A 26642-nucleotide genomic window follows, 5' to 3' on the forward strand; every position below is an offset into this window, starting at 1 on the left:
GCCAACAACTGTGCCAAGTTTAAAATAAATTGATGCAGCGGTTACCAAGATATACACATGTAACCATAAGTGGGCGTGGCTACACCCATTTTCAAAAAAATGTCAATATTCTTATTTTTCGTCTAAAATTTATTATAAATATCAATTTTGAGTGAATTATCTTCAGAAGTTACTAAAATATCGCAGTTTTTGTATTTCTGAAAATTACCGTTATATGGGAGGTAGGCGTGGTTATTGTCCGATTTTGCCCATTTTCTATACCATCCGTCCTACGCCCGAAAGAAGTACACGTACAAGGTTTCGTTAAGATATCTTAATTTTTACTCGAGTTATCGTGTGCACAGGCGGACGGACAGACGGACGGACGGACGGACGGACGGATGGACAGACAGTCACCGCTTAATCGATTTCTCTTTTCATTCTGATCATTTATGTATACATTTGTCTATATCTATCTCGATTCGTTTTGCCTGTTACAAACAACCGTTATGTGAACAAAGTTATAATACCCTTGTGCACAAGTGCGCTCGGGTATAAAAAAAGTCGGACCATAATACGGGGTTTTCAAATATCTCGATTCCTATGTTCTTGGCAGTCAACTCAAGTCAAGGTACTTTTTAAACTCGTATTTATTGTCCTACTTGGTTAGTATTTGGAATAAACTCTCGTATTTCTAAAGTGGAGGGAAACACCTCCAAAAAAAAAAAACTCAGCTCTTAGTTGGCCCGTTGGTCGATATACAAATTTTTGTTTAACCACACTAATATATGTTCCTTAATCTACATTCTATTTATTAGAAAAAAAAAAAAAAATTATCGATATCATAATTTTCCCTCACTAATTTCAGCACAAAAAGCAAAAGGTCATCCATTTTTTTACGTGTTAAATTTCACCTCTTATTCCAACCCTTACAATAAGAAAGGTTGATGTTCCTATATATTTTCATTTAAACCATATATGTACCTCGAACTTTATCAAAAAATAAGAATATTTGGCTATCCCTAATCTTTCTCGTTATATTACATTTTAAACAGAAAAAAAGCAATTTAGCCCATAGCGTGACGTCCATCCTATAATTTACCATCTATAGATTTGGAACAAATTCGTGATGTTGAAGAAAACGAATATCGAAGAAATTCATCAGTATCACGGTTTTTCGGTCGGTCTCTGCTGATCTTTTCTTCTCCGTTCCGATTCCTCATGACTTGCTTGCATATAAAAGTCGTATACTCACTTCTCTCCAGTATTTGTAATTCATTCCACGAAAGTGGTATCAATATATACTAAAATGGTCATTTTATTTTGTTTTATCAAACAAGTTTTGTAATAAATATTATGAACAATATTCTAGGAGAAAGTCGAAATAATGTCAAATGGGTTTAGCAAACCAGCGTATAAAAAACAACCTACTCAAGGCACCATTCTTGATGAAAAGTCAACTCGTGAAACATCTCAGTCATCTGCGCCCGATTGTTCAGCAGCTTTAACCAGCCTGATCAAAGATCAAAAGATTGTATGAAACTTTGCATCATTAGCAAATACAGTATACTCGCACTATTTAATCTAACTAAAACAATATACAGACCTATCTCACCTTTGCCCGAGATTGTGCCCGCTTTACCTAAAAATCCTTGACGTATCTTGAAAGAGCTGGAAACATGAAATAATTATTACTTTCTATTTTCAAAAATTTAATTCTTCTAAAAAAATCGTATTTGACCCAAAAAGTCTTAAATGACATCAACCTGGTATCGCTAGCCAGGTCCGCTTAGGAAGTAAAAATAAACTCTGCATTAATGAAACAGCTTTTGGTATTTGTCAGCGCAATTTTAGCAGAACAAGGCACAGTTTAAGGAATGCCAACTGTCTTCCAAATTTGTAATATCGTCGTTGGAAGGTGCGCCCAAATGCTTAACGTCGAAAAAATGAATTTATTAACCTGTTCCAAGGACCAGCATTTGCAATTTAAAATTGTATGTAGACACAACAACTCAAATGCAAATATGTATGTGTTTTACCTAGCAAATATACACTCAAAAATATGTAGATATGTATTTTGATATGCATAGATATTTTTGCGCATACAGAAATTAAACGTAGTTGCCGTATTTTAAATGGGTCAAATTGATTTAAATATATTTTCGATTGCCTGCCTTAACCAATGGCCGCCAGCCAGTTGACTATTTATTACAATCACACAATCCGCTTCACAATTATGTATCGTAATTCCAAACGAATTGCGCGAAAAAAATAAAATGTGTGCAGTAAAAATCATTATTGTGCTGTACAATTTGGTCTTAAATGGCTTCGGGTTAATAAATTTAATCTTGCCTATGACGAATCCTGCTGGAAGAGTAAATCAATTCAACTAACCGTTTGAACGAAACCTTAATATGGGCGTTAAATAAATATTTCGAAATTCTTTTTTGAAGATGGTTGCCTTCTGGTTAGAAATTATATAGCGGTGACAATTAAGAAGTTTAGAAATCCAAAATAAATTTAAGTACCAAGTTATAATTTTCACGAGGGGCTTAAAGAAGCTGTATCAAATATTTTTGACAATAGTTACCAACAGCTGAGGAAATTTAAACCAATTGAGAAACCCTACTAATATTATTATTGTGAAGTACAGAATGGATGCCAAACGAATGAGTTTTGAAAAGGTTTTAGTACGAACACATTTATAAAAATTTTAATACAATTTTATTAATAAGTTAAATAAACCCATACGATTGAGGTATAAGAAGTTGTTTTTTGGGTGCCGGGTTGTTTTGAAATGGTTTGGACCCAGTTTAAAAGCTAAATCCCATTCTTCCATTAGTCATAATAATAAAATATTACAGTATGGTTGTTAGTCGAAAGAGGTATGAGCTATGTTTCAGAAATATATTTAAAGAGGGTTGCCATCTGTTTAAATGTCAACTTAAATTAAGTCATAAAGTTAATTGGAAGATTACAAAATTATGGAAAGTGAAATAAAATATGTTTCAGGAGGCTTAAAAAAGAAGGCTTTATTACGAAAAAGGGATTGCCACGTGTATCAAATCACATAATCAAATTTAATCACTTACTTCAATGAAATGTTATAATATGGATGCCAAACAAATGATTTTGAAAGAAATTTTATTTTGAAGAGAATTTCCTAATGAATCATAAAAAATTAGACATTGATATGAAACAAAAAGTTTGCTAAACGCTATTATTCGTAGATATTTTTTTTTTTAAGTATTGCCACTTATAAAAGTAATTTAAACAAATAAATAAGTCTAAGTTCGGAGCCCAACATAAATTACCTGGCGCAAGTATTACATATAGTTTTTACATATAGTATCTGAAAACTACCGCGAGTGGTTTTACCCCTATTTCTAACAATTTCGATAATATGTTCAGTTATACTTAATGAGATAAACTTATATAGTTAAATAAATTCTATAATAAAGTTACTTCTTTTCAAGGGATTGTTGTTAGTATCGATTTTGAGTAAATTAGCGGCCTTAAATTTCGAAACATCGAAGTTTCAAGAATTTGTGAAATTTGCCGTTATATGAAAAGTGGGAGTAATTTTAGTCCAATTTCAATCTTTTTAACGTTTTGGTTTTGTGTGGCAAGTGAAATAATCGTACCAAGTTTGGTACAAATTGATCGAACGGTTACCGAGATATACACACCTGGTCATAAGTGGTCGCGGCCACGCCCATTTTCCAAAATTTTATCATATACGTGATTTTTGCTAAAGAATTATTGCCAACATTAATTTTGAATAAATTTGCTTCTGTATTTACTGATTTATCGAAGATTTCGTGTTTCAATAAATTGCCGTTATATGGGATGTGGACGTGGTTATTATCCGATTTTAAAAATTTTCAGCCGTTTGGTACGTTGTACCAAGGCTAACAACTGTGCCAAGTTTGGGAGGAATTAGTGTAGCGGTTACCAATATATACACATGTAATCATAAGTGGGCGTGGCTACGACCATTTTCCAAAAATTTATAACGCACTTATTTTACGTCTAAAAGTTATTGTAAATATTTTTATTTTAAGTGAATAAGATTCAGTAGTTACTAAAATATTGCTCAAGTGCGTTCGGGTATAAAAATGTGCATAGTGTAAAGGCTACATAAGAAATGAAAGTAATTATACTAGAATTGCCAGTTTAGTTGAACTTCGACATATTCACCATGTTCTGGAAACTCGGGGCAATTAAAAGTTTTTAATAAACAATTTATTTAATAAGTCATTAATTTAGTTAATTAATTAAATTTCGATGACATAATCTATTTCCTTTTCTGTTACATTTGTAACCACACCGCTAACTCACTTAAGACTAATATTTTTCTATTTCGATAGAAGCCAATAAAATAGGGAATTCGAAAACACAAAAATTGTTTTTGAATAAATCTAAAATTATATTTTTATCTTTCCCCAGTGGCAACCGTATCCAAGAGCCACTTTTAAACCGAAAAAAAAAATAAATATCAGATATCATCGAATGAAATGATCCAAAAAGGGAGCAATTTTCGAAAAATATTGAGTTTAAATTTTATTAAAACAAAGTGTTATATAAAATGACTTAAAAAGTAAATTAAATTTTAAATGAATTCTTCTTTGTTATTTATGCTTAATAAAATTAGAAAACCTTAATTTTTTAAAAACTCTTCGCTTTGAAGGTTACAGTTTTATGATCGAAAACAAAATTATCTGGCAACACTCATTGTGGTGCAAATTCTACTCTAAAATTTCAGCGAATGTTTTGCAAACCCTAAATAACTATATAATATGTTTATACCTTTTGTAAGCTCATTAGAGGGCCGAAAAGTATGGTATGGAACTTTACTCTTGCAGTTTTACGACTCTGAAAGGCTGGCGGATTTTTCTTTTTACTGCAGAAGTACGCTGAGAGGGGTCGTGGAAAACTGTGGTTTCCATTAAGATGCTCCACCTTCAAAGGCTTCGAACTTAGGTTTTACTTCGGTTGTTAAGTAAGACTGTGCATTTTCTGATAGTCTTTGAATGTACAAATCGTGTGTTCCCTGCTTAGACGCCGTCTAAACAATACGGCCCCACAGGCAGTCAGCATCGACCTGTCCCAATTAAGTAACAGTATACCTATACAAATTACAAATCAGTACCCGATTTTATTGAGAAATGGTATTGGAAATTGACCGAAAGGCCGAATGCTCAATTACGGTATAAAATGTTGCATAGTTAAAGATATTAGTACAATTCTCATGAATTTAAGCAGAGTGCCATTAATTCCGAATTACATCAAAATAGCGCGTTAAAGCGCATGGCGTTCAGGAAATTCCGTAAACTTTACCATTACCTGATATCAAATACAGAAACTCACAGTGGAATGGTTTGTAAGTCATAACAGAATTTTCCATATCTAGACTTAAGTATTCGTACGAAAGTTTCGTTTGGAAGAGAGTAGAACTTTTCTGGAAACTCCCTCTGAAATTTTGCACTGTGCTCTAATAAAAGCACACATTATACCACACCAATGAAAATGAGGCAAAGAAAAGCTTATTACGAGGCAAATGCTTTAAGTTCCGTAACAAATTCCAGCTAGATTTGAAGAGGTGGAAGCGGTCGGCAAAATGATTTTCCCAAAAGCATTTGTGACACGTACGATGAGTATACGCCTTGACTCCTGCACAAAGAAAAAGCCGAAAAACACATATACAACACTCAAGCGCACTGGCAATGAAAATAGCAGCCATCCAGCAATTGCCTTTATCGAATCGTGTGCGTTAGTGTAGGTTTGTTAGGGCGTCTGTCGCTGCTTGGCGTACCCATGAATATTAAATACAGAAGCGTCAACTAACAGCACAAAAGCCAAACTCTGACACTGAGCAAAGACGCAACTGGCGGCTTGTTGCAGTTATAACTTCAATCTCTATTAGCTGAAAAGTGTCTGAGGTAGCGAACGAGTTGAATTGTTGCATCACTACAGTGTTCGAGGGCATACAGTTGTTTTGGCATAGTCAACATTAATATGTATTTGACAGCAGCTGCAGAGTATTTAAGCTAGGGACACGAATTTCGATACGATACGATACCATATCGATACTTTTGGCATTCGATACCGATATTTTTAAACAGATATTTTTTGGAATCGAGTACCAGAACCCTAGTATCGTATCGAATGTAATAAACTCACTGTTCAATATTATCGCATAGTTTTTTACTTTCCTACCAACTTTTGCAGCCCTGAAATGTTGTACTGAACATTGAATTGTTTTACCTTTTGCAACCCTGTAATGATAACTGAGAATCGTATTTTTTGTAATAAACTCTCTTGAATTCTGAATTTTTAAAGAAAAGACACGCGGTTTTTTCACTCCACCTTAATTTTATAACAAGGTTCGTATTACTATTAATGTCTTCGCAACACTCACATTACAAGGATAATGTTATTAACATCTCTTCCCGATATAAATTGGGCTTTTAAGAGCAGAAATGTATAATATAGTTAGGATTGCATGTGGTGGAATCTGTACCCGCGACCTCGGTATTTTAAGACAACACCTCAATCTCTACGTGTTGTTACACAATATGTTAGTGTTTGGCCGAGATTCTCCTCTGATTTGTAAAGTGCGCCTTAAGTTCTGAACACACTAAAAACGACGAGCTACGGGCCACAGGTTCCTATTTGTTATCTTCATTGTCTAAACGCTTTGTCGATGGCGACATGATTTTTTGAATGCGTAGGCGACATCATGAATTTGTACGAGTTTGTCATAAAAGAAGAGGAAGAACCTTATCTGTCGCTGGAAAAATAGAAATAGATCTAATCTGGCCACAACCACAGTCGTCGCGTAGCCCGGTCGGCGCCAAAATAATTATCTACATAAGATAGGGCTGCCAGATATCTCTGTTGCGAAACCGGGAAACTTTAGGGAGGGCCTCTCAACTATTGCTTGTGCAAAGTTCAACTATCTCGAAATGTGACTATTTCACAAATTAAATCGGTGCACTGAGAGAAAGAAGTTTAGAATTAAAAAAGCGTGCTAAATTAAAAAATACATTTAAGTATAAAAATTTTAGTATTTAGTATACAAATATTCACTTCAAATACGCCCATATTAAAATGAAGCGATTTGCAATTACTGATTGCTTTTTCATAATTAAGTTCAAAAAATATTTATATTCCATGCTGGTTGTAATGGGAATTGAGCCCTGATCCTCTGGAAATTAGCAAATTGTGGCAAGCATCTTCGCGCATACAGCTACACCAGACATGTAATGTGCATTTAAATGTTGCGTTTGAATCAACACCACGCGTGCGTGTTATGGAAGTATTATTTTTAAATATGAACATTTTTAAACGATAATCAAATAGAAAATATTCATGTTTACTATGTGTTATTTCCCTCAGTGAATTCATAACATTTTTCTGAATATTACGACGCGTTTTTTCGCTTAGTGTAGTGATTTTTGAACTTTTATTCAAATTTGTGCAATCAAATGAAAAACCGGGACACTAAAACGAAACCCGGGACATTTTAAGGTTGGGCCGGGACACCGGGACAGATAGTCTAAAAGCGGGACATGTCCGGGAAAACCGGGACGTCTGGCAGCCCTACATAAGAGTACGTGTTAAAATAATTTTACAGCTATAGTCCATAGCTCGTCGTTTTCATTGTTTTCGGGCTATTAATGTTGTGGCACAAAAGGGGTCCCTACAGTTTTATGTCGACTTTGAACGGCGATTTTGTTTTAATGGGAAGCTGTTTTTCATTTTCAAGTTTTGAGCGCTTCTAATCATTAAACCACAGCGGCCTATATACGAGATCTATATTCATATAAATTTTAGGGATTTTGGTATCGATATTTGGAATATCGAGTCTTTTTATTCCGATATTAATGGGTACCCGATATTTTTAAAGCGATACTTTAAATGAGTACCATATCGATACTTTCTGTTCGATATGGTGTCCCTAATTTAAGCACATATTCAACGGGAGCAAATAGCTAGTATATGTACATACATACGTACTGCTAGTTTGTTGCTAAGCCTCATACAAAATCTCATTTTCGGCATCAAGTTTATCAGCATCACAATCGCAGTTGTTAATTGCAAATACGAGTAGCATTGCAATTTCAGTCGCTAAGCTTGCAGTTGTTTCATTCGTTTTGTTGCTGCCGAATTAATTAAGTCTTCGTCTAAAGTTGTCTCGTCGGAATGAGGTCATGATGTCGAATGCGTGGATAGATGCCCCCCAAATATGTTCAACTACGCACTTTTCTGTATGAATGTGGCAACGTTTTATGTGTATAAGTAGCCTGACACAATGTTTTCTATAGTTGGCACTCCAATTGTTATTAGTTTCATTGTACTCTAACTTATACTTATAACGGTCGAGTACCAGTTAAGGGGAAATGCTCTGCTAATTAGTTTTCATCGTCCGTTGAAATAGTAGCGTAACATAAGTAGTAGATGAAATTAATAATGACACAGTCCGGCATGCTTTAGACCCTTTGCTAAAGGACTTTAGTACAGCAACAGGTTTAGTCCAGCTGTTGGCGATATTCAAACCCAAACATGTTTAAAATTTTGTTTTTTTGTCAATATATCATTGAAATACGAATGATCTTTATTTTAGTTAACTTGATGTGACCCTTGAAAATATATGTAACTGTTTTTTTCTGAAAATTCTGTTTTACTTATTCAAATATCCTTTGCTATACCGGAGACATCTTACATTGAAGTTAATGAGTTTGGCTATATATTTTTCGTCAGGCAAACCCCTAAACATTTGAGTTTTAATTTGAGGTTTCTTTACTTACATTAAATATATTCCCAATTCACCGTTGATTCCACAAAATGAATATAAATATAAAATAGCCTAAAATTAATCTGCAGATATTTAAGGGTTTATGTAGTGAAAAATATATCCCCGATATCATTAATTTCAAAGAACCATATCTCCGGTATAAGAAAAGATATCATGATAAATAAAAAAAAATGCAAGGAAAATATTTATGTTTTTAGATGACGCATTAAAAATGAATGATGAAAAATTTTATTTCTCATTATACTGAGAGTACAGCGAAAAAGTGCTTTTTGCATGATAAAGTCTGCATGTCATAAACTGAGAAAAAATACAAATATCGTCTTTGTTTTGAAAGAAATGACATATGATTTTGTGCCAAACAAGCTTTTGTTTACTTTGAATAGATTTATTTTGGAGATTTTTTTGTTTGAACACGATTTTGTTGTGCACTTCACAGATGCTTTTTATAATCAGGAAAAATCGAAAATAAAAATTTTAAATTATATGTTATATGAGATTTGGACAGAAACCATCTGTAGCAAGCATTTCTACACACTCAGCTATACGAACGAAATGTAAGTGTGCTTTCAAATGTTAACTTTGAATCAAGCCAAACTACGCGACTGATATATTTGCGCAAATTTGTTGTTGATATTTAAAAAGTGGCCTTGTTTGGAATTTTTTTATTGAGCTGAACTCATTCTCTGTGAAAATTTCTAGACAACACCACCTTATGATCGGCCGAACAAACTTTTCACAAGCTACAGAGTGGCGTTGTTTGAAATTTTATTATTAGACTGCACTGATTATGGATGAAAATTTCTAGACAACCCCACTCTGTGATCGATCAAACAAACTTATGTTTAAGTTTGTTTAAAAATACTTTTTCTGTTCAAAAATTTGGACTCGCTAGCATAGAAAAACCAAAAATTACGCTGTTTGAAAAAGCCATGCTACTTTTTTCTTATTTCACATTGAAAACTTTTACGATATTAAGACATTACGACGCTTATGACGTCTTGTGAATACCCTAAATGTGGAAGTGACACTCAACTTCAAAATTAAAAATTGTGTGAACATATTTCGCTAATTTCCGCTTTAACATTAAGGTCCGGTTACTAAACGTGTGGTTAACACTAATCTGCGGTTAAACATCGTTATCGACGTCTTCGACTCCATGCATACAACAGGGAGTCGGTAACGTCGTTAACTATGTTTAACCGGAGATTAGTGTTAACCAGACATTGCGTAACCGGCCCTGAGGCTTCATGAGCGCAAGTTTTGTTGAATGTGAATAACAATTAAATGAGCCAATTTCGCATATTCAGTTAAGTCTTACACCGCGCAAATACTTGTATTAAGCGCACACTACGCATTTACTTTTACAGCATAAATAGAATTTTTAAACTAAATATGCGAATTTTAACATATCCACGCGCAATCAGACCTCCCCCAACAACATTTGTAAACGTGTTTGTCGTGTAATAGGTACGAGTGTGTTGATCTAACACAAGTGCACTTAAAGGCATCGGCAAGAGGAGAGTGCTAAGCTAACAGAGTAGAAAATAACAAACTTGTGAAATGTTACAATATAAAAAAATATAGTACCAACAACAACAACAACGGCAACTTAAGTGTGGAAAAACAATCGCAACAGCAGTAAATATAAATAACTAGTGCCAAGTGTAAAATAACCAAAGCAACTAACAACAACAATTGAAAACAATAAGACGCAGTATTAAAACAACATCTGCACCGCTCAAATCGCGGAGACCGTGGGTGAGAAAGTGGAAGCAAGAGATGAAGGTGATGAAGAAGAAGGCATACTAGCTAGCTTAGTAGGAGAAGAATGCTTAAAGTGTCCTTATCCTTGTCCCACATTTGTTTAATAACAATTTCTTACGCAGCAGCCCAACTAGCAACAACAGCGATTGTCGCACTACAAACATACTCGTAAATCCACATATATATGTATGTAGGTATGCATACACATGTATAACTAACAATAATGATAAAGGAAACAATACAAGTTGCAACAAGAATATGTAGTATGGAAAACTTAAAGCAAATACGAAGACTGGCGCAAAGAGTGCGACAAACGGAAGCCGAATCTTTAGTCCTTAAGTGAGTGGAATGTGCTTGCAGAAATGCTATTCTCTGCTTCTCTTTCTTCTTCTCCTCTCTATAAAGTTGATTGTGCGCGCTGCAGGAAAATATAAAAATTAAAAATTTAAACTCATTTCCCGCGCTGCCTCACCAACGCCCCCCGTTGCGTACTATCTGATGGTCGAATGAGCCAGCAACAAGCAGCGACTTGAGCGAAACTGAAGGAACAAAGCGGAAAACTAGTCAAATGTTTATTTAAGTTTGCTTTTCGTTTACTAGCTTTTGTATTTACTCAGCAATTTAGCATTTGTGTTGCAAATCTGAAGTGAAGGCAAAGCAGAAATACACACTCGGACAGCAACAGTGAGCAATGAACTTTAGCTGGGCAGAGGATGCGGCGCGCCTGTCCGGTTGCAGGCAGTCCTGAAAGCCTTCGGTTGACAACTTTAGTAAAGTGTGTGTACTGGGGTAATTTAAGTTGGGATTTAGTTGGATATCTGCCACCTGCTGTAGCTGCCGGCTGTGCAGTGTTTAAGCCAAGCCAAGTAAAGGCTAAATTTCCCAAGGTTCACCCTAAATGACATTTTCTGCCCTATAATTCAATATTGATTCGTTCGATTGAGTTGAGTGGCAGTATGAATCGACACTATATATTTTCTTTCAATTAGTTTGATTGTCTCTCTGGGGAATTGTTTGCCCCGGTAAAGACAGGCATCCCAGGACCGATTCGTGCGAACTGTAGCCATGCCCTTTCGGCAATCACCACAACGGCTAGTTAAGAATCTTTTAACGCTGCCCTTTACTTTTCCCCCACTTTAATTGTATTTGGGGGAAAATTTTTGCGCCTTATTGCTGGTCATTGTTGTCAGTATTGTTAGCACATTCTTTTGTCGTTGTTATTACCTTTGTTGTTGTTGGCTTTGTCTGCCTCGTTGCCAGCATTTTGTAGCTAGTTTGCAATTTTTCGCCGACTTGCTGCTGTTTCTTTTGAGTTTTTTATTCCGTCACGTCTTTGTTTATTTCCCAGCATTTCTTTTATTCCTTGCAGCAACACAGCTATTTGGCGCAATTGTGGAAGTTTGTATGCACTCGTGGCGATATGTGTTGCTCCCCTGCAACTGGGCTATAATAGCGCTTGACATTTTCGCCGACGAGTTGCGCCACTGTTTTATTTGCTCCGACTGTGCAGCTTTTCTTTGCCATTTTAAGTGTGCTCACACACGTACATATTTTTACTTGCGGCACTTGGACTCTTTGCTAGTTCAAAACTAACTTTTACCTGTATATGTATGTTAGGGTGGGTTAATTTTATTTCGACATCCTTTTTAGAAGATTCGTAAACATCGAAAACCGAAAGAAATATAGCCAAAACTGGTCAAAATAAAAAGCTTCTATTATTGCTTCCGCCACTGTATGTATACTAAAGATTAAACATAATATCATTCGAACAACACTTAGAATATTTTCTTGACAATCATGGTAATTTTCAGTCTTTGAAGGATTGTGACAGGCTTTTGCATAATATTACATGATCACAAACACAATAATCTCATATACATATTTTGCGCCGGACTGCGAGCTTTGACAATAAAACTTAGAATTTTTTAAAAAGTTGAGTTCAGCAATTTGTGCAGTGAGAAGCTCATTTAATATAAAATTATCATGAGTTTTTTTATATCTATTTTTATTTAAAGATCCGCCAGATGGCGCAGAAAAAAAAATACATACACATAATTTGCTTTGTATGTAGATATATTAACATATTAAGTTCATATTAATTAAATATAGCTTATTTTAAAATTTGGGTAGCTCGAAATTGATTTTAGAATTTTAAGTAGAATACAAAAATGCTAGAAAGGACGTCGAAAAAAATGTTCCATACAAATTAACCCGCCCTAATGTATGAACATAAATATATATGGGCCATTCCATACAATATTTACACCTCAATATTTTTTTTTGGGTGGAATATATTTTTTTTATATTCTTTATCGAAAAAAGGAGACACCTATTTTTTATTTTCCGAAATTTTGAACTCACGGATAAGTATCTGTGTTTATTTGTTTGCAGTTAATAAACTATTTGTCGGAGAAAATCAGTTATCAGGTATCCAAATGTGCGTAATTACCTAGGCTTTCTATAAGAGTCTGAGATAGATTAAAAAAAAAAAAATGCATTAGTTCATTAATTAGTCCATCTGACACTCTGCTGGAAAGCCGCGTTAATTACGCACATTTTGATACCTTAACTGATTTTCTCCGACAAATAGTTTATTAACTGCAAACAATTGAAAAAGGATACTTCTCCGTGAGTTACAAATTTCGGGATTTTTTCTCGAGATTTTCGAATGTCATGACGAAATAAAAAAATGCGTGTCTTCGCTTTTTCAATAAAGAATGTAAAAAAATCTATTTCACCACAAAAAAATATTGAGGTGTAAATATTGTATGGAATGACCCATATGCATGTATATATATTTACAAACATATGTACACAGATATTATAGTTTGTGCATATATACATACAAACATATACATAGTACAAGCAGTGATTGTTTTTTTTTTGTTTGCATGTAGGTATTTTGTTGGTGTGCTTCACTGCCATTGCGCCAACAATTGTTATCGCTGCGGATTTTCACTGCAACGCCAACAATCGTGCGGTAATTAGCGTTTTCCCTTTACGCCTTTGCAATTTTTGTGCTACTATTTATGTTTCAAGCTTTGTTTTCACGCTTTGTACGATTGCTTGTATGTGTGCGCCTTTGTTTCTCTGTTTTCTCGCTTATCAGATTTTGCTTTGTTGCAAGTGCTGCATTTATTTTTTAAGCTGATTTGTTCTACTTTTCGTGAGACAATTTTTTTCGTGGGAAATTTTAATTTAATTCACTCTTTTTCTTTGACATTGATCGATTGTTTTAGTCTACATTACAAAACTTGTGAATTAATATTACAATGCAAATGTGTAATTCTGAGCAAAACTGAAATATAAAAATTCATGTGGGATGTACTTACTACATGCATTTATTATGTATGTATAATAGTGGTCAAAAAATGCATGTTAACAAGTAAAGTCGGAATTTCTATGCTCTCACCCCCTAGGATTGTTCTATACCGAAAAAATATACGTTTATTTTTTTATTTTGAAATCGAAAAATATTCAGAGGAAGCTCAAAGGCTCAAAGTTTTCCGTGCATTTTATATGGGACAAAACCACTTTTCGTAGAAATGGTATAATAAACGCCCAATAACAGAGCCTTCATTAGCACCCCTCCATGAATACTAAAGCTACATAAGTAAAGAAAATCTTTTACTTCACTTTATTTTAACAGGGATTCGCCTACAATATCAATACGGAGAATCGAGTCGTGAGGAGCTTCACTGGTTAAACCATGTAAGTTACACTCATTTATACAAATTATTTCCTGCATATTGCGTTGCTGAATCATATGGTGCCATCATATATGAGCACAGACTTTGCCATTCATCCTCAAATTCGAATGCCCTTTGTCACTTAACTCACGAGTTTCACTCGATTTTTTCAGGGACCAAAGATAACTATTATCTTGAATTTATAAATTGAAAACCTGACCCGAATCTTAAAATTTAGTGAAATCATAAATACAATTTGGTGCAAATCGTATTCCAATCGTGTGAATGCACAAATATTTTTTTTTATCCCAATCACAAAACAAAAATTGTAAAGATTTTGCAATAGAAGTTCTCTGTGTTATACCAATTGTGTTACTGCAAAAATTGTCGTCCCAGGGTTTTATTTTGTACCAATAGCCCAATACAAAAATTGTTCAAATCTGTACATTAACAATTATTAGATGAGAAATATTGGTTATTCCGTCAATAAGAGTTAAGACCCAACGTTTATTTTTTACGTTCTCTGATAAACGTTGTGAGATAACAATATGGATGAAGGCGTAGCTGGAGATGATGAAAATAAACGGGAGAGTGAAACCGGTCACTGGCGTCAAATCCGAATTACCATACATCGATCTGATTTACCCAATCTTTATGGTATTTTGTTAACTACAACTGTTATTTTTTAAGTAAAAATTTTGTTTTAAATTAATTGAGTTTTTTTTTATGAGAAGTGTTAAAAATTAAAAACAGATGTCATCAGTTCTCTCACTACAAACTAATAAGCAATTTAGATAGGTATAAGGTACTAAACTTCGAAAAAATAATAAAAAATAAACAAGATAAATATTGTAAGGCTAAAAAGTTTAATTTCGCTGGCCTGTGTAATCAAGGTTTCAATAAAAAAATTTCTCCCCATTGATCACCGAATACCGAATTCAACATTTAAGTGCTCAGAAATATGTACATATATACATATGTGGTTATTTACGCTCATGTATTAGTATATTGGGCTTTAGTTTTGTTAACTCCAGTTGTTTTGCCACGGTCTAAAAATTGTTGCTGGCCATTGAAGATGATGTTTTTAATATATGTATAAAACAAACCTGAAAAGAGAAGAATGATATTTTTGAATTAGTTTTATGCCTTTCTCTAAAACATTTATTTATTGTAAATTAAATTCGAATTAACTGTTTATTGAATCTAGAAATTGTATTTTACAAGCAAGAATAGTAGTAATCCCTAAAGAAATTGGATATCTTTATTTAACATTTTTTTAAATAAACCTGAATTTTTCAAATTCCTATTTGTAATGTAACATGTTTTATATGCACATATGTATAAAAAGTAAATATGTAGTGAACGTACAGGAATTTAAAAAAACGTTTGTTTACCGAAAGTATTAAAATTTATTTTTTTCTACCAAAATATAAATTAATGTTGTTTCTCCACAAAATTTTCATTAAAAAACGGCCCCAAGTTCAATAAAATTGTTGTTGTTGTTGATTTTTTTAATAGATAACTGGATAACAAATTTGGTCGTTTTTTTCAATTTGGTTGTTTTTTCTTCATATTTTGGTTGGTTATTTTTTAAGAAGTGGGAACCGTGCCTGAGAATAGTACACCTGCAACCACGTATTCGTTTGAAAATTAGATAGGATCTAACGGTTAGTGGTTTAAGGAAAATATGGCTGAACTCGACTTAGGTTTTCCACAGATGGATATGCATAAAGTGAACTTTTAAAATTTAATTCCACGCGAATTTTTTAATAGTACCGCTCACTTTGAAATCGTCATGGGGTTAAAGTTTCAAACTATTTAATTAGTATTTAAATCTGAAACATGGCTCGACCTTCTGCCAATTTATGCGACTGGCCGCAGTCAACTCGGTCAAACACTTCAGTGACATTTCAATTGTAAATAAGTTGTAAAGATGTTGGGCGATTTAAATTCAAATTCTTTCCTGATTCTTTTCCTTTTTCGCAGAGGATAAATCACTTGGAAAAGTGCGCACTTGTCTGCATCCACCAACTAAGCGCCAATGTCAACGGAGAATATGTACTTTTACAATTGTCTTTGAGGTCATAGTGAGGGAGTGTAAACAGATGAGGCGGAGGCTAATTTTATTTGCAAATGAAATTGGCTAATTGTTTGAAGTATGCTGGCCAATTGGGGATGGCTGCAATCGCATTCGAAGATGGAGTGAATGAGCCATGTTTTAATTTATTTAATTGAAGCAAGTTAAAGTTTACTTAAAATTTGAATGAAGTTCAAAGAATTTGTGGAGGTGTGGAAGATTGCGGGGCGAGAGAATATTTTTTAATTGAACCTTAAACAATGTTCGATTTAAGAAAATTTTGCATTTGTATATTTAGGCATCAACAGGGTGGAGTACAAAGCCTTTTATATCTCGAAATGTTAACCGAACTGCCAAAACTTCGTTAAAAAACCACTACACCATTTTTCGAGTTAAATGGACCAACCTACAAATGCACATTACTCGGCTGCGTATGCATTTGATTAAGTGAATTAAACCTGCTCTAATTTTTTGAAGGAAACTTTCGTTTTTCATTTCAGTTATCTGCTAAAGATTAAAGAGACTCAGCTGCATACATATGCACCTGTATGCACCCATCCGTATTTTTTTTATAGTAGTCGCATTTGCATTTCATTAGTCTAAGTACATAGTTATGCTCAACAATAAGAAAGCAGACAGTGCGGCAAGTAACGAGGAAACAATCAAAGAAGAGAAGAAAATAGCGAATTTTCATCTAACAATAAGAGGACAGAAAAAATCCACAGTTAGTCGCACGTCAATGAATGAAATTTCCGAAATAATTATGCAGTTGGCATGAAAATCCATCTACATACATACATATCTATATATTAACACTTTTAGAAGGCTTGAAGTAGGGGCTGCATATGATTATCACGTGCTAAGAAATAGTTTTTCGCATTTTCTGACAAACGTGTAATTTTTAGTTGTATCCGTTTTGAAGACGGTGTGCGATATATTGATTGTTTTGTTTTAATTGTTCTCAATGTTTTCCAAGTAAAGCTTTTTTCGTGAATTTTTTATCAGAATAGTTCATTTTATAATCTGAATTATGAAACAAATTCGGGTATGCATGAAATTTTTGTGTAATAAAGTACATGTGTGAATTCACAGGTGTAATTTATAAAAACTGGCGTGAATATTTTTCAGAAACGGTCTTGCGCATATTCTTCCACAAGAAATTCATATTTATATGGAAAAAGTTGCAAAAGGCCGCCAGAAAAAATTATTAAAAACTACGCGAGCTTTTAGTCGATTCCAACTTGCACCTTATCATGCTAAAATAAGATAAATATAAAACTGTTTGCACAAAAATTCTGTAGAAGTTCAAATTAAAAAGCTTGAGATTTTGACGAAAATTTGTCGATTTTGTTAAACGATCTAATACTCGTAAGTTAGAAACTTAGATTTATATGGTTAATGACTTTATCCCTTAATGAATTAGTGTTATATATGTAGACGAAATCGCAGAAATTTTAAGAAAACAAAAATTTTGGTTTCTTGTATTTTCTAACTCTAGTCTTTTTTTTATATTTTTGTCTTTTTGAGTGAACTAACATTGGATCCATTGTACCATGACCGGCCTTCTTCTTGTCAAGCAACCAATCCAGATTGACTCGCGATTCATCATCACTGACCAACTGCTCCTCCTGAGACAGACGTCACAGTTCCTTTGACTCTTAACCAGATAGAGCATCACTTTGTTTAAACGTAGAAGGTTTACCAGATTGAGGTCCATGCGATCGGTATCCATCAGTATGCCTTTACCGAAGCACATGTGCCTTATGCGAACTAAGGGTTCCCATATTTAATGGAAAAAAGTTACGTCGTCTTCAAGGCACTATGTTGCGTGTTAAAGAGTATTTTAGACTACCGGTAGTTGTTGAGATTATGCCGGTAATCATATTGTTAAGCACACAAGATAATGAAGCTTTTGCAGACGCTTTTTTTGGTGTGACCGCCCTTGGCTACCATAACAACGCCCACATAAAGAACGTAAGGCTTGACAATGTAGGGAGTACAACCGTTTATGAGTTTGGACTAAGTGCCAAGTCGTCAAAGTCAGTGGAGTTAATTTTCCAATGCAAGTGTTATAAATTTTTTTTATTTTTAGTTACGTGGCGGCTGCCTAGGTAAGTCTATTTGGAATGTTTCAAAAAGTTTCACATTTATCTAGGGAGCTCCAGCACAGAACCGCGCTTTCAGTCGCATCTGCTTGTGAACAAATGCTGCTGTCGTTAGTAAATCAGGACACTTAACTTCGCAGTAACGTAACCAAAGAATATGCAGATTAACTCGACACGAAAAGTTGAGGAACGTTCTATTGACGCGTAATATTTATGAAGGTAATCCTAATTTTCTTTAGTAAATTACGATTTTATTGCCAGTTTCAAAGATTCCCATCTTGCCACGGGTATGCAGCATTCTATGCATATATGATGCAACAAGTAAATTAAAACTCTTATCAAATATTAAAGGAAATCTCAGCAGTTGCCAATTTGACACTTCAGAGGTTTGTGCTTAGGAATATTTTCTGTTTTCTTCGTAAACCAACAAATAATTTAACAATTTCAGTGCATTTGGACTTACATAGTAAGTACATACAATGCAAGCTTGTCACAATTGTTGCATATGCAGCTTCGTACAAATTTGTAATCTACAGTATGTACATTAGGGGGCCACTTTTTTTTGCAATTTCAAGACCCTACGCCCTAATTTCCTTCCTTTTTCTGAGAAATATTACTGCCTATTTTTATAGGTCTGAAAGTAGGGTTCTTTAGATTTATCGGTTTTTGAATGACTATGTAGTTTTCATTAAATTTTGAAGATCGAACATGTTGTCTGAAGAGAATTTATAGGCCTTTAAAATTATGTATAATAATCTGTTGTCAGACATGGATTTTTCATCGGGAAAATTAGAAAAAAAAAACATTTTTTTTACTTTTTTAAGTTCTGACCATCACTTATTTTCACAATTTCAAAATATGTAGTACTATCTAAAAAAAACTGACACCACATTTATTGTAATCGCATAAAAATCGTCGAAGATAAAAAAATTCAAATTTCAGTTTAAATTTTTGAAATTGTGGAAATAAGTTATGGTTATGTTAGTTAATAAGTTATGGTCAAAACTTAGAAAAGTAAGAAAAAATTTTTTTTTTTTTTTAATTTGCCCGATGAAAAATCCCGTTAATCCAAGTCTGACAACAGATTATTATACATCATCTTCAAAATTGAATGAAAGCTAGTCATTCAAAAACTGATAAATCTACAAAACCGTACTTTCTGACCTAAACTGACACGTCGCGAGCTTCAAATGATTTAAAAAAATCGATAAAAATAGGCATTAATATTTCTCATAAAAAGGAATAAAAAAGTGGGTAGGGTCTTGAAATTAAAAAAAAAAATGTTCTATTGTCACCCTAATGTACATACATACGTACATACATATCTCGTACTTCTGCTTACAAAGTAATGAAATTATAATATTTACTTTAAAACGTATCCAGAGCATGAAACGGAAGTGCGGATATAAGCTTTTATGCCCAGTTGCCTATGTGCCTGCTAGACTTAATGCGTACCACAACTACCAAAGATAATGTTACTGCCAATTATAATTAGTGCAATATTTATCACCTGGGAAGAGATTTGCAAAGCCTGTCAATCTCAACTGATGGCAGCAGATTTAATGGAGCAGTGATGAGGTAAAAACTATGACATTGGCAGGCACGCAACACCCAATTATTAGCATGTATATGTGTATATTTATGCAATTTTACTAAATAATTTAAACGAAATTGTTGCAGCAGTGCTGTCACTGTCACATACCTATGCATTTATATTAGATATATATACATATATGGTATGTGAATTTTGACAGTGTGAATCGAATTTTGTAAAGCTGCCACCTTCCGACACTCAACAGTTGGTGAACGATTTATATTTTGATGATAGATGTATGTGTGAATGAAAAGCAATATGTATTTAAGCACCCAGTGGGAAAATAGGTACGCGTTACCCTTTTTTCTTGCCAAGAAAAAGTTAACAACTACGATTGAAAGAAAAAATGCATCCGAATGTAAGCGAGCGGATAATGTGAAGTTTTGAGGCCACAAACAAAACAAAAAGTTTGAAAACTAATTTAATTATATATGTCTTTTTTCAGGATGCGTGCTGATTACCAACTTGTTAGTCATGGTTTCATACTTTGTGGCACGAGCCTTTTTTTTATTCTATTCATAGATTCTATTTATAGTTTTGTAAAACGACATGCGATGCAATACTTTCGTATGACAACGCTGTAGTGAAATTCTTGGATCTTTTCGTGCATAGTTTATAGCGGCTATACATCACTTTGTGCATTCCGAAACATTACCTTTCCCACTGGGCAGATATCGGAGTGTGTGTGTGCGTGTGCATAAACGCTATGCAGTGGCTTGTCAAAATATCTGCGGTAATAATTAAATTCCATTGAGTTGATGGTTAATGGCACCGCAAATGTGTACTTTGCTAAATTATAAATACGACAAAATATTTACCAACAAATTTAGACAAATACATGTAAACATGTATGTATGTATGTATGTGCAATAGCGTTGATTGGCTTGTTGGCTATGAATATTCTATGTAATACATATGTGTTGCAGCAGGGTATGAAGATAATCCAGTGCGTTTGAAGCGCTGAATCTACTTTGTATGGTAGAGCAGTATAGTATAGGCATATGATGATTTTATATAATTTAAATGCAAATACATATTATATCAAGACTTGGCGAGATATTAGTTAGATTATGGTAAGAAGAAGAAGGCCGCTGAGGTCTAGTGTTTAGCAGTGCGCGCTACCAATTCGGAGGGCCTGGGTTCAAGCCCAGTTTCTGACCAACATAAAAAAAAAAACAATTTTTTTTTCTAATAGCAGTCGCCTCTCGGCAGGCAATGGCAAACCTCCGAATGTAGTTCTGTCATGAAAAGCAACTTCTCATAAAAATACAATCGCGTTCGGATACGGCGTAAAACTGTAGATCGGAGGAAAAGTTTAGAAGTTTAGTTAGAGTACGCTTGATTGGTCTGCTTGCTTATCATTATTTGAAGTTAGTATTTAAATAATTGTTATATAATTAATTATTATTTAATTAATTTACTCTTGAAATGACATACAAAGCCTACCTGCTTCTCTTTATCAAGAAAATTAATAGATTGCATCTTTGCGCGGTACAAATAGTGATTTATATTTGCAAACTTATTAACTTCAGTTTTTTTTTTTATTAAATACATATATTCAAAAAACTTTGCAATTCCTCAGTGACCTCCAATATAAGTCCTTATACGTACTACGTTAAAATAGGAAGTGTGACAAGTAGGATTGTATTCAATACTTCGGTATCTAATAATCTAGCTTTCTCAGCAGGTAAGCCAATGAGACCATCACGAGATACTTCACCTTCCAAACAAGCGACGATATTTCAATAACACCCATGAACTCGATTTTGATATCGGAAATTTATTTGGCGGCAACTGGTAACAGTTAGGAACTCGGTATTTATGCACGTTATTAGGTGCTTGTTATGACTCTGGTGATTATTTTATTATTTATTTCCTTGTATGTATTCCAACAATTTAAAAATTAGTTTTGAATTCTCTATCAATTAGCCTCGGTGTGCTTCATCGCAAATTCTTTATAGATAGTGTAGCGCTTGTTCAATACTGCCAACAACTTCACGGAAAGCTTTGAATAGAGCCACCACGTTGAGCATCGCTAAAAATCTTAAAAGTAAGACAGCACGTGATCTGTAGACTCAAAAGTATTTCCATTAAAAATCTTTGGTAGTGTTTTGGCCAGTTTTCATTCCTGTAAGAATGAAGATCACACTGTTTCCTTCCACAGCTTATAGCTAAAGCTTATTAAATTTTGTTAACCTGGCAATTTTCATTTGGAACATGGCTGATTCAGGCAGGGCTGGAATTATTTATGAGATCTTAGCTACTTTGTCTACTGTCATGATTAACTGTATTGGGTCGCCCCTAAGTGAGAGGAGTTTTGTGACTCTCCTATATTGCTACAGAAATTTAGATAAGTGTTAAAGTTATTCAAAGACGTTTAAATTTACCGGTTCGTATAAAGTTTTGGTTTGCTTTAAAGAATTTGAAAATATGTCTTCAAAGATTACCAATATATGTAAATACATGAAGGAAATAATTTTGGGACATTTGTTCTTTCCTGTGAACTTCTGTTTAGAAAGTACCCAAAATGTTTCAGCTGCCGTTTCTTTAATTGCCGCGGTGCAGTTCATTTCTAATTTCCCTCGCCAGTCTAAATATTAACTAAGGAATATTAAGCAAGCTTATGACACTGTTGACTTTCCCGACTTCGTGAAAGAAAATTTTCTATTTAAAATTCAAAATATATATTAACAAGTTAAATTTCATATAAAAAAGATTTCATCCATTCAACAGATGGTGAAGGTCGCGCCTTTGTTGGATCTAAGACTATAGATTTCTTACATTTCCTTTATTTGTATAAACCATTAAAAAAAAACAAATCGTTACCTAGAGGTGAAAATGTGCCAAGTGCATTTTGAAGTTGTTTAAGAGAGAGAAAAATCGATGTAGTTTCGCATTATCTGTCATTCTGCATCAAAAACTAAATTTTGAATGAAGTGCACTTGGCACGATTTCATCTTTAGGCAACCTACAAATACAAATACAACTGTTTTGTTAATTTTTAACATAAAAGATTAACAAATATTAAAAAGAAACGGTTTTTGTATTTTAAGAACAAAAACTCGATATGAAGGTGTCTATGACTAAACATTGATTTTTGTAATTTTTTTTTTGTGACAGTGCCTCTTACCAGGGTTTGAAAATGCTGTAATATTTTTATTTAATTTGCATTTGCTGTGCTTTGACTTCGGCATGTATGATATCCAAAGCAAAGCAAAAGCAATTAAAAAAAAATGCTTTGGCTGCCGTTTTGCTATGAAATTTCGAAAGCAAATTGTGGAAGCACAAAGACAGCGCAGCAGCAGCAAATCAACAGCAATTTAACTATAAATTTGCTGCGAAGCATCGAATTGGCAGAAATAGAGGATATTATATGTATGCGTGCGCAAATCCACAGTCGCTTACCCTAATAAGCTTTGCATTGATGGCGGAGTTAATATGTACTTGGATAATATACCATACTGCAAAAGCGCCATGTGCACAACACAGCCAAGCAGATAACAGCACAGCAAAAGCACTATCACAGCAAATCGAAAGCAATAAAATGGTTTAAATAAACTGCCGATAAAAAAAAAAAAATAAACTTTTCAAAGTTACAGCAAAAGCAAAGCAGTTCGAATCAAAATCGAACATTTCAAAGCTAAGCAAAAGCAAAAATAGTAATGCTGTTGCTGCTTTGCTGACAGTTTTTCAAACCCTGCCTCTTACATACAAAAATTACTATTTTTTCACCTAAAAAAATTATGCAAATCGATGGTAAATCTAAGCTAATTGCACTTAATTTTAATAAACCGTACCACGAAACCGTATACTCAAAATTTTTCTAAGAAACCTATCTAAAAAGGTTTAAATTTTTACAAAAGTTTGCAAATTTTTTTTAAATATTTCACAAAGTTTTAAACTTAGATTTGTACGATTTTTGTTAAAAAGTAAACCATATCTTTACAAAAAAATAACTAAAATTAAAATATTGGCATCGTATCTATTTGTATTACATACATACATAGTTGTAACAAAAGGTAAGCACTTTGTAAACCCAGCATATGACGAAAAAAATTAAATTTTGAGAACAAGTAAATTTTTCTTTTAAAAATGCGCAGGCTAGAGACGCATTTCCGACTTATAGTTTCTTCTATATTTTCTCTTAGAATTATCTAGAGAAACCGAAAATATTGCGATTCGTCGAAAAACTGTCGTCTGAACAATTTTACCACCTTAGTATACATACTATGTATTGTAAAAGTTCTAAATTTTGTTTACCGTGAGATGTCTGCAATTTTTCTTGCTAAAAACCGGGACATTTTGCGTCCCGGCATGTGTTGTACCGGGACCGGGACATAGCTCTAAAATCCGGGACAGTCCCGCCAAAAACGGGACGGTTGGCAACCGCGGTTGTAGTAGTTAAAAGATGAGTATTTGAACTGTTTGTGCCTTACTGACAAATGCCGAATAGTCTTTATTCAGTGATAAGTAACGTATTAATATATATGTATTAGAGTGCGCAAAAAATACTAACCTCACAAATTTATGGTCTTAAAAAGACCTTTTTACTAAGAAGAAAATTTTCCGATTTGGAAAAATATCTATTCCAAATTTAAAAGGTGTCAGTCGGCATTTGAAATTTCCCATTTAAATAATATGTAAAAAGTTTTTTTTTTTTCATTGAAAATGTTATAACTATTGAACCGTTTGAGATAAAAATTGCTAGGCATATTCTTGTAGGTCATTCAATTCTCTAAGAAATAACACCTTTTTTTTATAAACATTTTTCTAAATGGGTGAATTTTCTTCTCAGTAAATAGTTTAAGGCCATAAATTATTTAGCTTAGATTATTTGGTTCACCCTGATATGTATGTATCTACCGTCATATTTATATTTTTTCTTCAAACATAAAAGTGCACCAACCTGATTCTTATGGTAGTTTTTTTCATATTTTTTGCTTAATTGCCTTTATGAAATTTGAAGTTCTCTACTATATTTTTGACGCTTTAAGCTACGGAACATTTAATTTCGCTGCAGTTGAGCAAACAGTGCCGGAAGCGCAAATAATCCAGATTGTTATTTTGCCAGTGCAAATCTATACGTAAGCAGCGCAAACAAAATCATACTCATAATTGTAGTTCATCAGTGGAAACAAACACAAACGTAAAAAATGTCCAAAGGCGACTGAATATAAATGGAGAGAACAAATATTAAAAAAAAAAAAACAATATGCAATAAGCTGTCGTCCATTGAAAAACCAAAATAAGAAAAAAGGACCACGCGGAAGTGACAGTAATGAATTTGGTAATGTCAACAATGCGTCACCCGAACTCCTGTACACAGAAAGTGCCCAGCCGGTAGCGAGCACTGCACACAACAGAGCATACACGAAAGTGCGAGGATGAGCGCCAACGGCGTTACTCATACGCCCCGTCGGATGAGCGGATGTAAAGCTACTTGTCTGCCTGACTGACTGCCATTGTGTCCATTCACAGAATAAACAGTATACAGAAGACGCACCACATACAAATTTATTTTTCTTCGGCGGACGTAATATTACAACCCGGACCAGAGCAGAGAAGTTAACATTACGACGACTATGAATAACATGGCGACCCGGAACAGAGCAGAGGAGTTAACATCACGTCCACTATGAATAACATGAAGTTAACATCTCGCCATAAACACACATCGTGATCAGCGTTGCCGCGAGCTGGAAAAAAATGTATCAGTTGCCAAGCAGAAAAAGTATCAAAAGCAAACAAAACTGTTGTTTATAAAACTATTATTTAAAAAACAAATAATAAATAAAATTTTATAATTAAATCCATAGTTATAAAAAAAATTATATATCTTGCTTTTGTCTGCTTATTTGCATAATGAAAAACAAACTTATAGGGCCCCTAAACCACACAAAAGCCTTGCGCAACCCGAGACTTGTACAAGTCAATATTGTGGAATTTACTACAGCATAAAATTGCGCAAACCTTATTTTGAAGAAACGTTGCTCAAGTAAATATGTGCAAGAAATATGAATGTGCGTTGTATATATTGATAGCTTCATCTTTAAAACGTAAAAAAAAACTAAATTCAAAAAAATATATTTTTTTCGATATTTCGTAATGTTTTTGTGTGGTTTAGGGGTCCTATAACAGTTATGAGAGTTACCCGATCAACTTATAAATATCTATATATAAATTGTGAGACTTCAAATAACAATAAAAAAATATTAGCCTTTAGACTAGTAGTACTATTCATAGTTTTCGAAAATTCATTTCTGCCAGCCGAAAGTATCAAAATACGGCATTTGGGAACAAAAAAGGATCAGATATTAAAATTTAGAAAAACAGTATTAAAAAATTACAATTGTACCAAAACGGCAACGCTGATCGTGATGGAAAACGTAGTTAACATCTTGTCGTCATAGCGACGATGGAATTAACATCGTCAGCCGAGTGAAAATACTGCTAAAGTAACAAAGGCAGCGCCGCTTGTGATACCCTTGCTTGCCTCACCGCTCGTGCCATAAATTCAAATTGGTTGGATAGTCGACATGCGTCTTCTGTATACTGTTTATTCTGTGGTCCATTGCTTCGACAGCCTAGCTTTTTGAACTGTTTATTGGCGCAT

The sequence above is a fragment of the Rhagoletis pomonella genome, unplaced genomic scaffold (assembly GCF_013731165.1).
Source record: "Rhagoletis pomonella isolate Grant_MI unplaced genomic scaffold, Rhpom_1.0 Rhpom_scaffold_00001, whole genome shotgun sequence".
NCBI classification, from domain to species: Eukaryota; Metazoa; Arthropoda; class Insecta; order Diptera; family Tephritidae; genus Rhagoletis; species Rhagoletis pomonella.